The sequence below is a fragment of the Spermophilus citellus genome (assembly GCF_964194105.1).
Source record: "Spermophilus citellus genome assembly, chromosome: 8".
NCBI lineage: Eukaryota > Metazoa > Chordata > Mammalia > Rodentia > Sciuridae > Spermophilus > Spermophilus citellus.
Window position 1 is genome coordinate 4688254 of NC_138189.1, and position 17162 is coordinate 4705415.

A 17162-nucleotide genomic window follows, 5' to 3' on the forward strand; every position below is an offset into this window, starting at 1 on the left:
ATCACACGTGATTGTTGCATCTTCCCTGACCACGGGTGGTCTGGGACGGCCGTGATCCCACCTTAAATATACACGCCCCCTCACGGTTGTGACCCCTGCGGGCAGGGACGAGCTTCCTGGGATCTTTAGCCTTAACTGGAAAGCCCTTTCCGGGTGTCGCTCCGACCCAGGAAGGCGCTAGTTCTGGGACCCCGGCTCTCCCTGCCGGCCCGAGAGCCAGTGCGCACGCTCGGGCGCCGCGCCTCTCCTAGAGGAGGCAAAACCGCTTCGGGCGTAGGCCCGGGGCGGGCAGGCGGGAGCCACGCCCTCCTCCCTGACTGGCGGAAAAACGGGCCAATCGGCGAGGCGCCGCGGGGGAGGGGCGGGGCCGTGCTACGAGCCGGCGCCCGGTGGCCGCGGGAGCTGCAGCCGCTAGCGTGCGGCACGCGCCGGCCGCCTGCCCGAACCCGGTCCCGTGTAGCCGGCCCTCGACCCCCGCCGACCGAGCCGCGCGCGCCTGCCCTGTCTCCTCAGTTGCATTTGACGATTTTTTTTTTTTTGCACGCATTCATTTTCTGTTCCATTTAGTCCTTTCTAAGGCGGCGGCGGCAGCGAGAGCGGCGAACGCTTGGGGCGGGGAGGGGGCGGCTGGAGGATGCGGCGCGGGACTGCGCTCACTACGCCCGCTGCTGCTGCCCGGCTCAGGCCGGAGCGCCGAACAGGTGGGTGCAGGTGCGCCGGGAGGCGAGAGGCGAGCATTGGTCGAGGGTCCCGCAGACCCCAGGACGGGTGGGCGGACCTGGCGGCAAGGGACCAGGCGACTGGTGCTGCCCCGCCCCATCGCCCACTTTCTCCTCTTCCAGCCATCGCCACCCCTGTTTGTCCCCCTTCTACTTGTGCATCCTACCCCTTGGTCCCCCACCGTTCCGTTCCCATCCCCCTCCTTTCTTGAAACCCCCGAAACATCTCCCAGTCGCTACGTCGCTTCCAACGCCCCATCTCGGTCCGCCTCCAGCCCCCCTTCTCCCTCTCGCCACCGGTGTTTCCACTCCTCTCCCCATTCCGCCCTCGAGACAAGGGGTGGGAGGGGGGACCCACCCGGTGCTCCCGGGAGAGGCGCGGGGGGGCGTGGTTGGCCGGTCTCTTAGGTGTCCTCCCGGTAGGTCATAGTCCCCCGGACCCTGTCTAGGTGGCACAGAGGAAAGGGCCGGAACGCGGAGGCACCCCAGCCCGCACCCCACCCATCCCATCTCACCCCACCCCACGCACAGCACACGCCACCGCGGCCCCTGCCACGCACACCCTCGCGCTGCTCCGCCCACGTGGGCGCGGGGGAGGAGGCTGGAGAGCTGGGAAGAAAGACTGGTACCCACCCTCTTGCCCGGCCGGCGCGCCCTGGGCGCATTGGGCCTCCCGGATGGTGCGCAAGAATTGGCTCCAGCGGTGCTGGTCACCTTGCCTGGCGCCCAGCGTTCGGACCAGCGACCTCCTGGTCTGTGTCAGTGAGTGGCAGCCTCGCCTTCCTGGCCCCTTGCTCCATCCCTCCAGCCACACTGCTGTGGGCTTCTGAGGATCCAGCCTCGTCACCCTATAGAGGCCGCTTGCCAGGCCGGAGGCTTGTGCCTTAGAAACCCCTCTCTTCACGCATCCCAGCCTTTCCTCTCCTGAGGCTTGGCCAGCCTCGGGCCTTAGGCCAGCCTCTGCCCGGCTCTTTAAGCTCCAGGATTCTGTATCTGATCGCTAGCCCTCCCCCGCCCCGCCCCCGCTGCGCACTCACAGGCACACTGGCCTTGGCCTTTCTTTGCTCCAAACATTCCCTCTGGGGAACACCCTCCCTTTATCTGATGAACTCTTTACAGACCAAGGTCAGGGAGAGACCCTTGCCCCTCTTGGGATTCTGTACAGCAGGGCCGGACACTGCCCAGTTACCAAGGATGGCCTGTGCCACCCAAACTAGAAGGGGAGGTGAGCAGGACAGGAGCAGCGGATGTCATCACCCCTAACTCAGGGCGACCGGCTGGTGTGGGGGCGAGGCTGTGGGAGGAGCTGGCCCTTTCTTCTGGGCCAGGTGCTTGTGGGGGATGAGGGTCCCGTTCCATTCACTGGGGTGGACAGCGGGCAGGGCAGGTTTGGGGATGGGGTGCACTGGTCAGGACCCCCCTCCTGCCCCCCACCCCTCAAGGCTCCTTGCTTTGCAGGGCATTGCCAACTCCCTGGAAGCCTCAGACGTTCAGGCCTGGAGAAGGCTGGGTACCACCCAGAGGAGGTGTGTGGGGTGTTGCAAAGTGTTTGTCTTTAAGACCTGTACAGGTCTGCAGTGCTGGACATCTCTGCTCCAGAGTTGGGGGTCACTGTCACCTGAGGCTTTTCACTGCAAGAAGCCCTCATAGCGTCACAGTGTGGACCCCACACGTGAAATGATTACCATTTTCCTCCTTCTCAGACCATCCATGGCTTCCACTGTCCCCATGAGCTCACAGGTTCCTCGGCCAGTCTGTCCTCCTCCCCGCCTCCCTTTCACAGCCACACGTGCCATCTTCTTTCTGTGTCTTCACAGGTTTTTTCCATACATGTTGTTTTTTTCCTTCAAAATAGTTTCTCCTCTGGCCTCTGGAAAACTCCCATTGACGGGATTCTGTGGCTTTCCCTGGTTTTGCCAGAGCTGCCTCTCTCACCGTGCTTCTCAAGCCTCACACACAGTGTAACGCTGGCATGTGTGGTTTTTCCTTAAGCAGATGGCACTCATAGAGACGGGATGACTGAGGTCTGAGGCCATCCCCCTTCATGGATCTTTCTTCCTGGGGAGGTGCTACCTGCCCTGTAGGAGGGACACTGCCCAGTCACCAACGGGACTTTCTGCAGGGAGAGAGCATGATGGGCAGGCTCTCCTCTGCCTGATCAGAAAGGCTTCATGAGGAGGTGGAGGATCCAGCCCTGCTCTCTTGGTTCATAAGGCGGATGAGGGGACATGTGTGGCTGTTGAGCCCTTGCAGGGCAGATCCAGCCCTCCACTTAGCTGTGATTGACAGATGCTGCCATCCAGGCCTTCTAATTAAACGCCGTCCTCCTTTGGAGAGAGTGGAGATGCCGGCAGCATGTCTCCAGTTCTCCTGGACTGGTCTCCTCCCCCACTGGACACCTTAGATGGGTGGTGGGGTCAGTCTGCAGAACTTCTGCAGGTGGATTCACCTGTGCCCTATTTCTTATTGCTGTGTGGTCTTAAGCAGAGGAGTAACCTTTCTGAGCCTTCATTTCCTGTATAAGTGGTCTCTTTTTGGCTGGATTAGTGTGGGGATCATAGATGGGGTCCTTGAGTACAGGTGACACTTAATCAATGGTCCTGATGATGAGAAAGTGTGCAATGAATTGTGCAAAAGATGATTCCTTTAGATTTGTCACACAGGAGATGCCCAAGTTGGAGGACCTCTTTTGTCCTTTTCTAACATTGGAACTCATGATCACAAGCCCAGGGAGCAGGGCGGGGTGGGGAAGCTGTTGAAGATCAGCTTACACCCCAAGGGCTCTGTGATCTCTTGCAAGTCACTTGCCCTCTCTGTGCTCAGTGCCTTTTTCTGGAGAGCAGGAGTGAGGGTTATATAAGGTAAATAGCTGTCATAGCTGAGCCTCCCACTCCTGCCACGAGTTCTGTGTTTTAACTCACAGTGCCACTCAGGTAAAGGGCGTGTGGGCACCTAGAGAGAAGCAGCGGGTCTCAGGGCCGAGGGGACACAGCAGCGGCCTCCCTCACTGGGGCCTTTGATTGACCTCACTGCTGCCCCAGGTAGCACTCACCCCGGCAGCGCACAGCAGCCTCCTGCAGGCCCCGTGACAAATGCACTGGAGAGCCTGGCGGGGCCTCATGAAAGCATGTCACCGAGGCAGAATCAGTAGTGGTCACTGGGCTGCTGTGATGAGAGGCTTGGAAAGTGGGACCTCCATTTCCAGAAAGTGTTATTTTTGCTCCTGCCTCTCTAGGGCCAGGTGGGCAGCGCCACAGGGCAGGGCAGTGCAGGGCAGGGCAGGGCAGGGCGGGGGAGGAAGCTAGGGGCCTCCTGCCACAAAACTGCTCCTGGAGCCAGGACAGCAGAGAGCAGGGGGAGCTGCGAGGTCACCACTGTGCTGGTCAAGGCCTCTAGCTGAAAGTAGAAGACGGAAGGTGGCACTGGAGGGTGGCACAGGTGAGGAGAGGCACTGCAGTGTGTTAGTGTTGCTCTTGCCCTTGGTGTTAGTATTTCCTGGATTGCCACAGGCAGTGTTGCCCTCTATGCGAGGTGGGGTTACCATTTGCGAAGCACCTGGCCAGGACGGAGGTTTGTGCCTGGGCTGTAAGCTACTGCTCACTCCTGATCTTGTAAATAAAATTTTATTGGAACACATCCATGCCCATCTGTGTACAGGGTTGTGGCTGCTTTGCACCATGTTGGCAGGTTGGGGTGGGGCAGATGCCCTGAGCCAAAATAACTCCCTACCTGGCCTTTATAGGAGAGGTTTGCTGTCCCTGGTCTGATTGAGTTCATTTAGTCCCCGAGGGAGGCATACCTGCATTTCTCTCTCTTTCTTTCTTTCTTTCTTCTTTTTTTGGTACCAGGGATTGAACTCAAGTGCACTTGACCATTGAGCACCATCCCCAGTCCTATTTTATATTTTATTTAGAGACAGGGTCTCATTGAGTTGCTTAGTACCTCGCTGTTGCTGAGGCTGGCTTTGAACTCGTGCATTCTTTCTGCATACAGAAGGTGCCCAAGTTGGAGGACCTCTTTTGTCCCAGCGTCCTGATCTGCTGGGATACAGGTGTGTGCCACTGCACACAGCTGTATTTCTCATTTAACAGATGAGCTCATAGAGGGTCTGACACCTGCCCAGGGTCCCACAACTAGTAAGTTCCAGGGATTTGGAGCCAAGAAATCCATGTTCTCTCCTCCACCGGGAGGTTTGTGTTTTGTTTTTTTTTTTTTAGCTTTTAATTGAATTTTACCATGTTCATAGAATGATTTTTATTTTAAAAAATTGCAAACAATTTCTTTACAGCCTATTACCTCATCGATTATTTAAGCTATTTATATTTATGTATTTAGTATTTAGTAAACACTAATATAGTGATGCTTTTTAAGTGCACAGTCCAGTGGCATTGCTATGTGACCATCACCACCAGCCATCTCCATGTTCCCATCCTCCTGGGCCAGTGCCCCTTGCTGCTGGGGGTGGGTGGGGAATTTTGTAGGAAAAAGCAAACACTAGCAGATCGGGGTTTAGCAGAGAAAGCTTTGCCAAGAGCCGTGGGTTTGAATGCTGGCTCTGCCGTCTACTTGCTGTCCGTGCCCCTCAGAACCCGTACAGCAGTTTCCTCACTGGAGCAGTGGGGATGACCTCAGTCTCCATCCCTGCGATTTCTGTGTTTGTGAGGAACAGATCAAAGAACAGGGGAGGGCTGGAGGAGCGTCCTGCAGGGGATGGTGGCTATGATGCTGGGCCCTTGGGAAGCACCCTAGTGGCTGTTGGGTCAATCTGCACCTCTCCATGTAGCTGGAGTGTCACCTTTGTCCTTTGTGGGGTGTGGAAGCCTCCTCAGGACCTAGCAGGTGTCCCAGAGCTCCCAACCTGACCTTGGATGCCCCGAGGCTGCGTGGAGAGGGCCGCCTGCCCTCCTCTCCCTGCAGCTTGGGCTTGGCTGAAGGGACCTTTTAGGAATGAAAGGAGCTCCGTGCGCCAGCTGGGCTGCCCATTGTGGCTGTAATGCTCTTGTGTGGACCAGGTCAGAGGGACGTGCTGGCTCAGCTTGCTGCACTTGGAGTCGGGAGCCTGGGACCCGCCTGGTCCCCTCCTCGGGGTGGAGGAGGTGGGGTCAGCCTAGGGTGTCCTGCTTCCCGAGAGGACTGAGTGCGTGCATGCGTGCGTGCGGTCAGCAGAGCTGGTGCCGGAGCCTCCCCTTCTGTTAGCCTGGCGCCGCCGTCTTCCTCCACTGGATCCGGGCTCCTCTCTGCTTGTCGGATGGACTGTGTTTAAAGTCGGTTTCAGTCTGAGTTGTCTATTGAAGCAATTCTTTATTTTTCTTTCTTTCTCCCTTTTGAGAAATTGAAGTGAAATATTAACCATTTCAAAGAGTACAATTCAGTGGCACTTAATGCATTCACAGTTTGTGCGACTGTCACCTCTGACTAGTTCCAAAACATTTTCATCACCCCCAAAGCAGACCCTGTGCCACTGGCAGTGACTGTGTATTGCCCCCTCTCTCCAGCCCCTGATAACCTCGATCAACGACCTGTCTCTGTGGATTTACCTATTCTGGATGCTTCATACAACCAGAGCCATATGGTATATGGTTTTTCATGGCTGGTTTAATTCCCTGGGTGTTGTGCTTTCAGGTTCATCAGGCTGTGGCAGGTATCAGGGCTTCATTCCTTCATTCCTTTTTGTGGCTGCATAATATTCCATTGTGTGTCCATTCATCTGTTGATGGACATGTGGGTTGTTTCCACCTTCAGCTGTTGTGACTAGTGTGTGAAACAATACATGCAGTGTTAAACGTTTCTTCTTCACTTGCTCATTAATTCATCAGTTCAGCCACTTGCTGAGCAGTGGTCAATGTGCCCTCCGTGCCAGGTGCTGTGCTGGGAGCTTCCAGCCTTGGCTTGCCCTGGAGCTTGGTTCTCTGGCCTAATTTTCCCAGCAGGAGCGTGGGATCGCCCTGAGGCAGGAGGCACAGAGTGGGGGCCAAGGCAGTGGCCGAGAGAGGCAGCTGGCACAGTGCAGGGAGCCCTGGCTGCCTTCCTGCCAGTTCCTGGAACATGCTGGACTCTCTTCTGGCTGGAGAACTCGCGTTTGCTGAATGTGCGTCCCCTGTCCTGCCTGGGCTGGCTTTTCCTATGTCCCATCTCAGCTTGAATTTTCCCTTGCTGGGACACCTTCCTGGACCACCCCAGGTAGGGGCTCTGCCTCGCCTCCCCCTCGCCGTCTGGTTTTCTTGTAGAGAATCATCATGATCCAAAACGACGACTTTGTTGCCTCATTTGCCATCTCCCTTCCCGAGGGAGAGCTGGAATAGAGCACCAGGAGGGCCGGACCGGATCCCAGGTTTTTCCCCTCCCAGCGCCAGGCGTGGTGCAGAGCAGGTGCGCGGCAACAGGCGTTGCTGTTCCTTGGGGTGGAGGGGACTTTATTTCCCCACTCTACCTTGTAGGCTGTGCTATGGAGGCTGTGACTTAATCTTTCTGTACTTCACTTCCTTTTGTGAAATCTGGAGGGGGATGTCCCTGCTCTGGGGTTGGTGTCAGTAACGTGAGCTAGCATACACAGTGTGGGTGCCCCACCTCGGGCCACGTGGGGTTGGGAGCAGCAGATGCTTGTCAGCAGGTGCTGCTGGTAATGGTTGTAGAAATTCTGATCATCATGACTGTGAGTTTCCTAATACCTGGCGACATACACTTGTCTCAAGGTGGCCCCAGGGACCTCTTGGATCTGTGCTGTCCTGTTACTGTAACCTCTGGCTAGTGGGGCTCCTGAGCACTGGACCTTGGCTTGTCAGCATCAGCGGACTGTGAGTAAAAGATTCTCCCTTGGTTGGAAGATTTTTCTATGAAAAAAGGAGATGAAGGACTAAGTCATGGTTTCAGCGTTGGTTACTTGTTGGGATGATACCTGGATTTTTGGCAAATGTAAATTTAAATGTGACCACCAGGACATTTAAAGCTCTGCCAGGGCTCACATGGCATCCCCCTGGGCAGGGCCGCTGAGGCAGGGCCCCGGGTGGCTGGCCTGGCCACACCCCAGCTCTGCCTGGTTCCGTGTGCAGCCTCAGGCTCGGGAGTTACAGTTTTTTGTGTGCTTCAGTTTCCTTCTCTATAAACAAGGAGCTCAGTCTGGTGACAGCAATGACAAGGCACATTTGTCCCTAGCTCACCTCCCTGAGTCCTGCTAGGGACTGGGGCCTGTGAGGACGAGCAGCAGGGGAGACCCACCGTCCACACAGTAGAGACTGACCTGGTCACTGGAGCCCTGGCTGGTTCTCTGAAGGGTGCACATAAGTTGCTGTGTGGACAGCCCAGTCCTGCTGGGTGACAGCTGGGTCTCTCACTGTGTGCCACCCAGCCTCTAAGGCAACCCATTTGGCGTGGCCGAGGGGTGCTGGGCCTCAGGCTGCTTCCTTCTCGATCCTTCTGCAGTGTTCATTGCATCAGGACTTGCAAGTGGCCACCTCATGCCCACAACATAGGAGACCTCTTCTGGTACCTCCAACGTGGGTGTGGCTGCTGCTTGTGCCCAGCCTGGGGCTGGTGGCTGAGGGTGGCAGATTCTGAGGCATGGCTTAGGCTACCCTCTCGTGGGCACCCTTTCCTAAGGACCCCCAACCCACTCCTTTCCACCAGGCCAGGGAGGGGAGTGGGGAGTCAGGATGGAGGCAGACCCTTCACCTGGGGTCTCTGGTGTCCTGTGGGATGGTGTGATGCACTGTCATTGTCACCCTTGTCTTCTGTATCAGGTTTTTGTTGCTGTGACCAGAATATCTGACAAGAACAACGTTCAGGAGGGGAGGTTTGTTTTGGCTCAGGGTTCCTGAGGTTCATTCTATGGTCAGCTGGCTCCAAGGCAGGCCACTGTGGAGGAAGGACGTGACAGAGGAGAGCTGTCAACTTGGGGCAGTGGGGGGGCAGAGAGGGAGAGGAGGGCTGGGGAGAAGGTGAACCCTTCCAGGGCACAGTCCCAGTGACTTCTTCCAACCAGGCCCCGCCTCCCAGTCATCCACTCAGCCACCAAATGGTTTAATCCACATATGGATTGACCCACCATTGAGTCAAAGCCCTTGTGGTCCAGTCGTTGCCTAACAGCCCCGCCTCTGAACCTCAGTGGGAACCATGCTTTTAACACGGGAGCTCTTGGGCTGCTCCAGATGCAAACATCAGCACCCTCCTTGTGCTCACAGCCCATAGGTGTCTGGCTTGGTGCTGCCTGTGGGGGTTGGCATGGCAGGTCTGGCCCCTGAAGGGTCAGGGAGGGCAGCAGTGGGTGATCTTGTCCAGCCCTCATGGGACCTGCACCCCCTCACAGCTGGAGCAGTGACAGCTCTGCATGCCAGGTGCAACGGCAGCGGTGGGCCATCCTGAGCGAGCCAACCCCTTAGGACAAGGGTGTGGGATGAGCAGGTCCAGTATGACACCAGGACGGTGGTGCCCACAGTTGCCACCCACTAGGGATTTTTGTTAAATAAGTAGATGTTGGAGGCGCTGGTCACACATGCACGGTAAGTACACGAGGTGACAGATGCGTCGAGTGGCTTTACTACACAACTGTCTTGCTGTGCCTGCAGGAGCATCATGTTCTCATAAACCTCAAATATGCACAATATTAAAAACAAAACAAAACAGCACAGCCACCTAGTGTGGCGTTCAGGTCCCCATGTCCTGCTCCCGGCTCAGGTCCCACTGTCCTCTCACTGAGCACGCCTTCTCCGAGCGCTGCCCCTTCTCCTATCCTACCGCCTGCTCCCTCTGCCCTCCCCTATCCGTGACCTCCATGGACCCCGGGCCTGCCTGGACAGTGCTTCCTTTTTCCTTCCTGGCCCCAGGAGAGACCCCTCACTTGCTTAGTCTATAAGTGTGGGTCAGGTGCTGCCAGGGGCCTGGATTGGGATGGGGACAGCCCAGGGCAGCGGAGTGCACTGACAGCTTCCTCTGCCCAGTGTGGCCTGGCCTGGCCCACTCCTGCCTTCCCATCCGCCTCGCCTGAAGCAGCTCCTGTGTCCCCCTGACTCCTGTGTCCCCCAGGCCTTCTTGAGTGCTGTTCCCTCTGTTGGATCTGTCTGTCCACATTCCCTGTCCACTTGGCGAACATCCGGCCCTGGACTTAAGGTCCCCCATCGTCTTTCTTCCAGAAAACCTTCCCTGACTTCACCACTCCCCACCCCACAGGAACGTCCAGGACCCCCGCTGCCCCGAGCATCTCTCTGTCACCCTGGGCACAGCATTATTACTGCCAGTGAGGTATCTGACTCTTGTGCTGGGGGCCTACCTGGTAGAGATGTTGTCTGAATCACAGTGGGATTCCCAGGGCTGGGTGCAGGGTGGGGCGCAGGCAGGAGTCAGGGGATTCTAGCCCTCAGTCAGGTTCCCAGCTGCCAGCCGGGGAGGCCCTGCAGGAGCACGCAGTGGTGCCCCCTCCCTCCTGCATGCGGAGCCCCCTGCACACAGCAGCCTCACTGTGTTCTCTGCAGCAGCAGCCACCTCTAGGGACGGTCAGCTGTCTGAGCCTCAGCTCTGCAGCGCTCAGGGTGGAAACACCAATTGTCGTGCCCACCCAGGGGGTGACATGCGGGAGGCATCTGGGAAACTCAAAGCTTCCCTCCCTCTCTGGGTGGGATTTCACTCACTCTTAGCACAGTCTGTTTTCAGTTTAGAAAAATGTTAGAAAGCTGTCCCGCAGAATTCAAACTGTGTTTCCGCGTTCAGGGGAGGCCATCCTCCTGTTAAGTTGGCCTGGTTTTCTTCTGCTCCCCACTGCACCTCAGTGCGCTCTCAAGACCGGGCTCCCGGAGCTGGCTGGGCTGCTGGGCCAGCGCTCATTAGGCCTGCCGGTAATTGGATTTCTGCACAGGGTGCCTCGCAGTCTCCTGCTCTTGGAGCTTCTTTTTGTCAACCAGACATCTTCTTTTGAGAAAGGGACTGGGCCTCCGTGCTCTGCCTAATCTGTTTCAGCTGCTGGGCCAACAGTGCCCTCCTGCTGTGGCCTGCTGTGATGCCCCTCTTCCTGGAAGTCACACAGAACACATCAAGGTTACAGGGACTTCTAGATTTCTCTGCATGGATGGCTCAAAATACATGCAAGTTGCTTCGTACTGAAGATACAAATGAGAAATTGGGTGCTTCAGCTGAAGAGGGAGTGCTGAGTACCCAAACTCAGGTACCCCAATCTTATAGCACAAGTTGTAAATTTTGTATTTTGCAATTCCCAGGCTCCTGGGTTGTCGCTTCCCTTCATTTTTGTTGATGAACCCAGAGAGGGCTTTGAAGGGCAGGTGGCGAGGAGGCTCGAGGGTGTTTTGCTGCTGTCTGCAGGGCTGGGGCAGGACAGGGGGGATTCTGTGTTATCTGTTCATTGCAGCAGGTGCAGAGAGGGCTTGCCTACCACAGCTCCCTTGGCGCCTGTGCCAGTGACTTTGAGAGCAGAGCCACAGTGAGTCCCACCTTGAGGACTTGGTTGTGAGTCCTGCTGTGCCCTCTCCACTTTGGTCTGAAGCACTGAACTGTTGCCACAGTTCATGAAGGGGATCCCCAAACAATGTCCCCATCCCACCTGGAGGGGATGCCAAGTTGTAGACCTCAGATCTTCCAACCTAGGACGCTGGTAATGACGTTTATATAGATGGCGTCCTTCGACTATTAGGTAAATAATCAATTTGCTCCCTTTTACTGGAACCAGAGAGGAAAAAAAATCATGATTGATTTGAAAAGGAGCCATTTAAGAAACTTAAAATTGTCAGAGAGGTAAGTTTGTGTCTGAATTAAAAAGAAAAAGCTCTCTGAAGTCCTTGTCCCTGACCTATATTCCAAAGATAGTGCCTGATTCATTTAATGCAAAAGAAAGCCGTAAAGGAAGAACGGGGAAACAGAAATTATGTGAGGCAGAAGAGGACAGTTAAATGGCAGATGTCAATCCAACTCTATGCTAAACACCAATGAGAATGGAGTTTGCAAGCCAATTAAAACCAGGTCCTGTCGACTGGATAAAGCATATCTCCAGCCCTTACAGGCTTAGTCCCTGTGGGCCAGTATAACAAAATGTCTTAGACGGGGTGGCTCACAGAGAACAGAAGTCTATTTCTCACAGTTCTGGAGGCTGGGAAGTCCAGCTTGAGGTGCCAGCTGATTCAGTGTCTGCTGAGGGTCTGCAGTGTGCTTGCTGTGGCAGGAGGGGCAAGCTAGCTCTCTGGGAGTCTTACAGGGCCCTAATCCCACTCCTCCCAAAGGCCCTGCCCCCTGATGCCATCACATAGGTGATCAGCTTTCCCCAGGTGAATTCAAGGGGACATAAATAAGCATTCAGACCATTCACTGCTGTAGGAGACACACTTTAGAGATATAAACAAAGTAAAAGGACGGAAGATACGTCATACAAACAGCACAAGAACATCAGAGTGGCTATGATATTAGACAAAATGGATTTTCAAATAAGAAAGTTACTAGAGGAAAAAAAAGCAGCATTTTACAACAATCAAAGAGTCAATCTGTGAGGAGTATATGACAGTTACAAACTCATTTGCACCTAGTGACAGAGCACCCAACTATGTGAAGCAAAGCTGTGTCAGAATGAAGGAGGACTAGAAACTTCCAAGTACTTGGAAACTTCATACCCCATTCCCAATGAAGAACAGGAGGTGGACAGGGAAGCAGGGCACTTAAATAATGCTGCAAACTCTCCAGATGTAACCAGAGTCCACAGAACATCCATCATGACATTGCCACAGACACCCTCTCGAGTGCTGGAGGCCATATGCTGGGCTGTCGTACAAAGTCAAGAGAAGGAAGAGGGCAGAACACGAGGTGTGCTCTCTGGTCCCAAGCAATGACGGCAGCACCAGGAGCAACACATGCAGAGCCCGGCTCACAGCTGACGCTCACTCTGCCCCTGCCGGGGGCATCCCAGCCCCACTTCTTCCTTCCCATCTGGGCCTCCCCACTCCTTACCACCTTTCTTTCTGGGCAAATCAGCCGCTAGCTTTTCCAGCTTCTGGCCTTGGCTCAGCTGCCCGGGTCTGTGGAATGCCATTCCTCTGCCTTCTCTGCCCTGCCTGGCTGGCCTGCCCAGACTGGCTGTCCCTCCCTCAGCCAGGAGTCCCTGAACCATCCCTTATTTGCTCTCCTTCCCGTGTCCCCAGCCATGGCTCAGCCACCTGCAGGTGGTTGATGGGGTCCCTGCTTATCTCCATCACTGAAGGAGCATTCCGAAGGCTGTCTGAAGGCTCTTCTTACTGCCCAGCACCACTGGGGCATGACGTCATATTGAGGTAACGTGAAAGATGGCCAGCCTGAACTAGAATAGTTAATTGTAGTCTATACATATTTTTTTCAGTGTAGTTTCAAAAAATTTTTTTAGTTGTTGATAGACTTTTATTTTATTTACTTACATGTGGTGTGAGAATCGAACCCAGTGCCTCACATGTGTTGGGCAAGCACTTTACCACTGAGCCACAACCCCAGCCCCTCAATGTAGCTTTTTTTAGTTGTTCTAATTAGTTATCCATGACAGTAGAATGCATTTTGACACATTGTACATGGAGTATGTCTTCTATTCTTCCTGTTGTACACGATGTAGGGTTTACACAGGTCATGTGATCATATGTGCACCTAGGGTAATAATGTCTGACTCATTCTACTATCTTCCTATCCCCATACTCCTCCCCTTCCTTCAGTCCCTTCTGTCTAATCCAAAGTACCTCTATTCTTCCCCGGTTCCCCTTCCCCATTGTAAATTTGCATCCATATATCAGAGAAAACATTCGGCCTTTGGTTCTTTAGGATTCGCTTATTTCCCTTAGCATGACAGTCCCCAGTCCCATCCATTTACTGCAAATGTCATCATTTCATCTTTCTTTAAGGCTGAGTAATATGCCATTGTGTATATACATTACACTTTCTTTATCCATTCACTGTTGAAGGACACCTAGGTTGGTTCATAGCTTAGCTAAGGTGAATTGAGTGCTATAAACATTGATGTGGGCTGTGTCACTGTAGTTTGCTGATATTGAATCCTTTGTGTATAAACCTAGGTGTGGGATCACTGGGCCAAATGGTGGTTCCATTTCAAGTTTTCTGAGGAATCTCCATCCTGCTTTCCAGAGTGCAGGAAATGGATGAGTGCACCTTTTTCCCCACAGCCTCAGCAACATTTATTGTTGCTTGTATTCTTGATAACTGCTATTCTGACTGGAGTGAGATGGAATCTCAGTGTAGTTTTGACTTGGATTCTCTAATTTCTACAGATGTTGAACATTTTTTCACATATTTGTTGACCGATTGTATTTCTTCTGTGAATTGTCTATTCAGTTCCTTAGCCCATTTATTGGGTTATTTGTATTTTTGGTATTAAGTTTTTTGAGTTCTTTATATATCCTGGAGATTACTGCTCTATCTGAGGTTCATGTGGTAAAGATTTTCTCCCATTCTGTAGGCTCTCTCTTCACGTTATTGATTGCTTCCTTTGCTGAGAAGAAGCTTTTTAGTTTCAACTTATCACTTTTATTAAATCTTGATTTTTACTTCTTGCACTTTAGGAGTCTTGTTAGGGAAGTCAGTTCCTAAGCTAACATGGTAGAGATTTGGACCTACTTTTTCTTCTATTAGGCTCAGGGTCTCTGTTCTAGTGCCTAAGTCCTTGATCCACTTTGAGTTGATTTTTGTGTGGGGTGAGAGAGAGGACTTTAATTTCATTTTGCTACATATGGATTTCCAGTTTTCCCAGCACCATTTGTTGAAGAGGCTATCTTTTCTCCAATGTATGTTTTTGGTGCCTAGTCTAGTAGGAGATAGCTGTATTTATTTGGGTTCATCTCTGTGTCTTCTATTCTGTACCTTGGTCTACATATCTGTTTTGGTGCCAATACCATGTTGTTTTGTTACTATGGCTCTGTAGTATAATTTAAGGTCTGGTATTGTGATGCCTCCTGCTTCACTTCTCTTGCTAAGTATTGCATTGGCTATTCTGTGCCTCTTATATTTCCAAATAATTTTCATGATTGCTCTATTTCTATGAAGAATGTCATTGGGATTTTAATAGGAATTGCATTAAATCTGCACAATGCTTTTGGTAGAATGGCCATTTTGACAATGTTAATTCTGCCTATCCAAGAATATGGGCGATCTTTCCATATTAATGTCGTCTTCTTTCTTTCTTTTTATTTGGGGGGAGTACTGGGGATTGAATTCAGGGGCACTCGACCACTGAGCCCCATCCGCAGCCTTATTTTGTATTTTTATTTAGAGATAGGGTCTCACTGAATTGCTTAGCACCTTGCTTTTGCTGAGCCTGGCTTTGAACTTGTGATCCTCCTGCCTTAGCCTCCCGAGCTGCTGGGATGACAGGTGTGCCCCACCAGCCCGACTTTAATTTCTTTCTTTAGTGTTCTATAGTTTTCATTGTAGAGGTCTTTTATCTCTTTTGTTAGACTGATTCCAAAATATGTATATATTTTTGAGGCTCTTGTGAATGGGGTAGTTTTCCTAATTTCTCCTTCAGTGGATTCATCATTGATGTATAGGAACACATTTGATTTATGGGTGCTGAATATATTCTACTAGTATATCCTACTACTTTGCTGAATTCATTTATTAGTTCTAGAAGCTTTCTGGTGAAATTTTTTGGATCTTCTAAATATAGAATCATGTCATCAGCAAATAGTGATATTTTGAGTTCTTCTTTTCCTATTCGTATCTCTTTAATTTCTTTCCTGTAATTGCTAGAGTTTCAAGGACGATGTTGAATAAAAGTGGTGAAGAGGGCATCCTTGTCTTGTTCCAGTTCTTAGAGGGAATGCTTTCAATTTTTCTGCATTTTGGATGATGTTGGCCTGCAGTTTAACCTAGGTAACTTTTACAATGTTGAGGTATGTTTCTATTCTCGCTAGTTTTTCTAGTGTTTTAAACATTCAGTATAGTTTTAAAAGTTTAGTCAGAGAAGTTGGCTCTGGGCCATTAAGGGTCTTGCCTAGGACACCTGCTTGTGTGAGTCTCAGGTATGTGATGAGCAGCTCTTGAGGTTCTCACAGTGGGGTCCTGGCCAGCAGCAGCATCACCCAGGGGCATTTTAGGACCACATGTCCTCTGGTCCCACCCAGGTTTGATGGGTCGGAGACTCTGGGGAGGGTCCGGCAGTGTGTTTTTTAATAAGCCCTCTCGGAACGCCTGAGATCCCTGCAGTCTACAGCCATACCACGCTGAATGCTCCCGATCTCGTCATCTGAAACCCCTGCAGTCTGAGCACTAGGGCACCCAGGCAGGTTCCCGTTTATCCTGCAGTTACTCAGTGTGGCTGGGTCCCTCCATGCTCAGGAATCACTCTCTTCTCCCTGAGTGCAGGCCAGTGCGGGACTCTGGCTTCCTGAGGTGTGCAGGCCCTTCCTCCCAGAGCACAGAAGCACAGGCTCCAAGGTGGTGCTGAGAGGGAAGACCGAGCTTGGCTTCTAGCATTTTCTTGTGGGAGAGTGAAGTCCTCCTGGCTCTTGCCTTGTGCTCTCCCTATGTGATGGTGGGTGTGGGCTGCACCCCTTTCCTAGAAAGGAGGGAAGGCTGATGTGTGTGACACCAGCAGGGTCAGGAGGTGTGGGCCTGGGTTGGAGTCCTGCTCTTTTCCCCTGGGAAGCCTTGGGGTGGTCTGCAGCTGCCTGCAGCACACCTGGCTTCTTCCTATTGAGCAGGAACAATAATCACACAACTATGAGATATCTTTGCCTCTCTGCAAAGTGAAGTGTTATTTTTTTTTTTGAAGTGAAACTATCCTGCCCAGTATTCAAAATGGGGAAGTGATGGTTTATTATCATTTGTCTTATGCCTTTAAACTTACAGCACTTACTAGCTATAGGATCAGCTCTTTATCTCTAAGGAATACTTTTGTTTTAAAGTCCCTTTTGCTTTGATGAATTTAACTTCTAGAAGAAAGTCTGGGTGGGGGGGAGTTGGAACTCTTGAAGCATCTTGGCTGTTGGTGCACTTGGTGGGGGTGGTGGGACTATTCTGTGTAGTGACATCCCGTAGCACACCTGCAACTGGAAGCGCCTTATGAGCAGCTTGCCTGGCTGACTTAGAGTAGGCGTCACTAAAGATGGCAGGGGAAGCGATTCCCTGAGTCCAGGCACCACTGTGTCACCTGGCAGCCCAGGTCCCTGCAGTGGGGCCTATGGAGAGTTAGCATTTGGTGTGCAGCTCGTTTGAATTAGTATGATGCTTTTGGAGTTTACAATTAGTACACCTGGTGGGGGAGGGGAAGATCACCGCCTCAGACCCTGGCCCCCACGCATCTTCAGGGAGCAGCCAGGCTCTGTGGAACATATGGAAAGCAGGCCCTGCACCTTGCGTGCTGATGCCTCTGCTCCATCAGACCCCGGTCACCATCCCTTCACAGGGCACATGTGTCTGTGTGTTGTCAGTGTCATGTTTGACGCTTTGTTATGTCCCAGCCTCCCTGTGTCCTCTGAGCTGAGC

The 17162-nt window shown here is 52.7% G+C and overlaps 1 protein-coding gene across 1 annotated transcript in view; it reads left to right on the forward strand.

Moving 5' to 3' along the window:
- The first annotated feature begins 434 nt into the window (after nucleotides 1–434).
- JAKMIP1 (janus kinase and microtubule interacting protein 1) overlaps nucleotides 435–17162 on the forward strand; it is a 128962-nt gene continuing 112234 nt past the window's right edge. Inside the window, exon 1 of the mRNA XM_081303255.1 lies at nucleotides 435–701. The gene's annotated coding sequence lies outside the window, so the exon portion shown is untranslated. The remainder of the gene's footprint in view (nucleotides 702–17162) is intronic.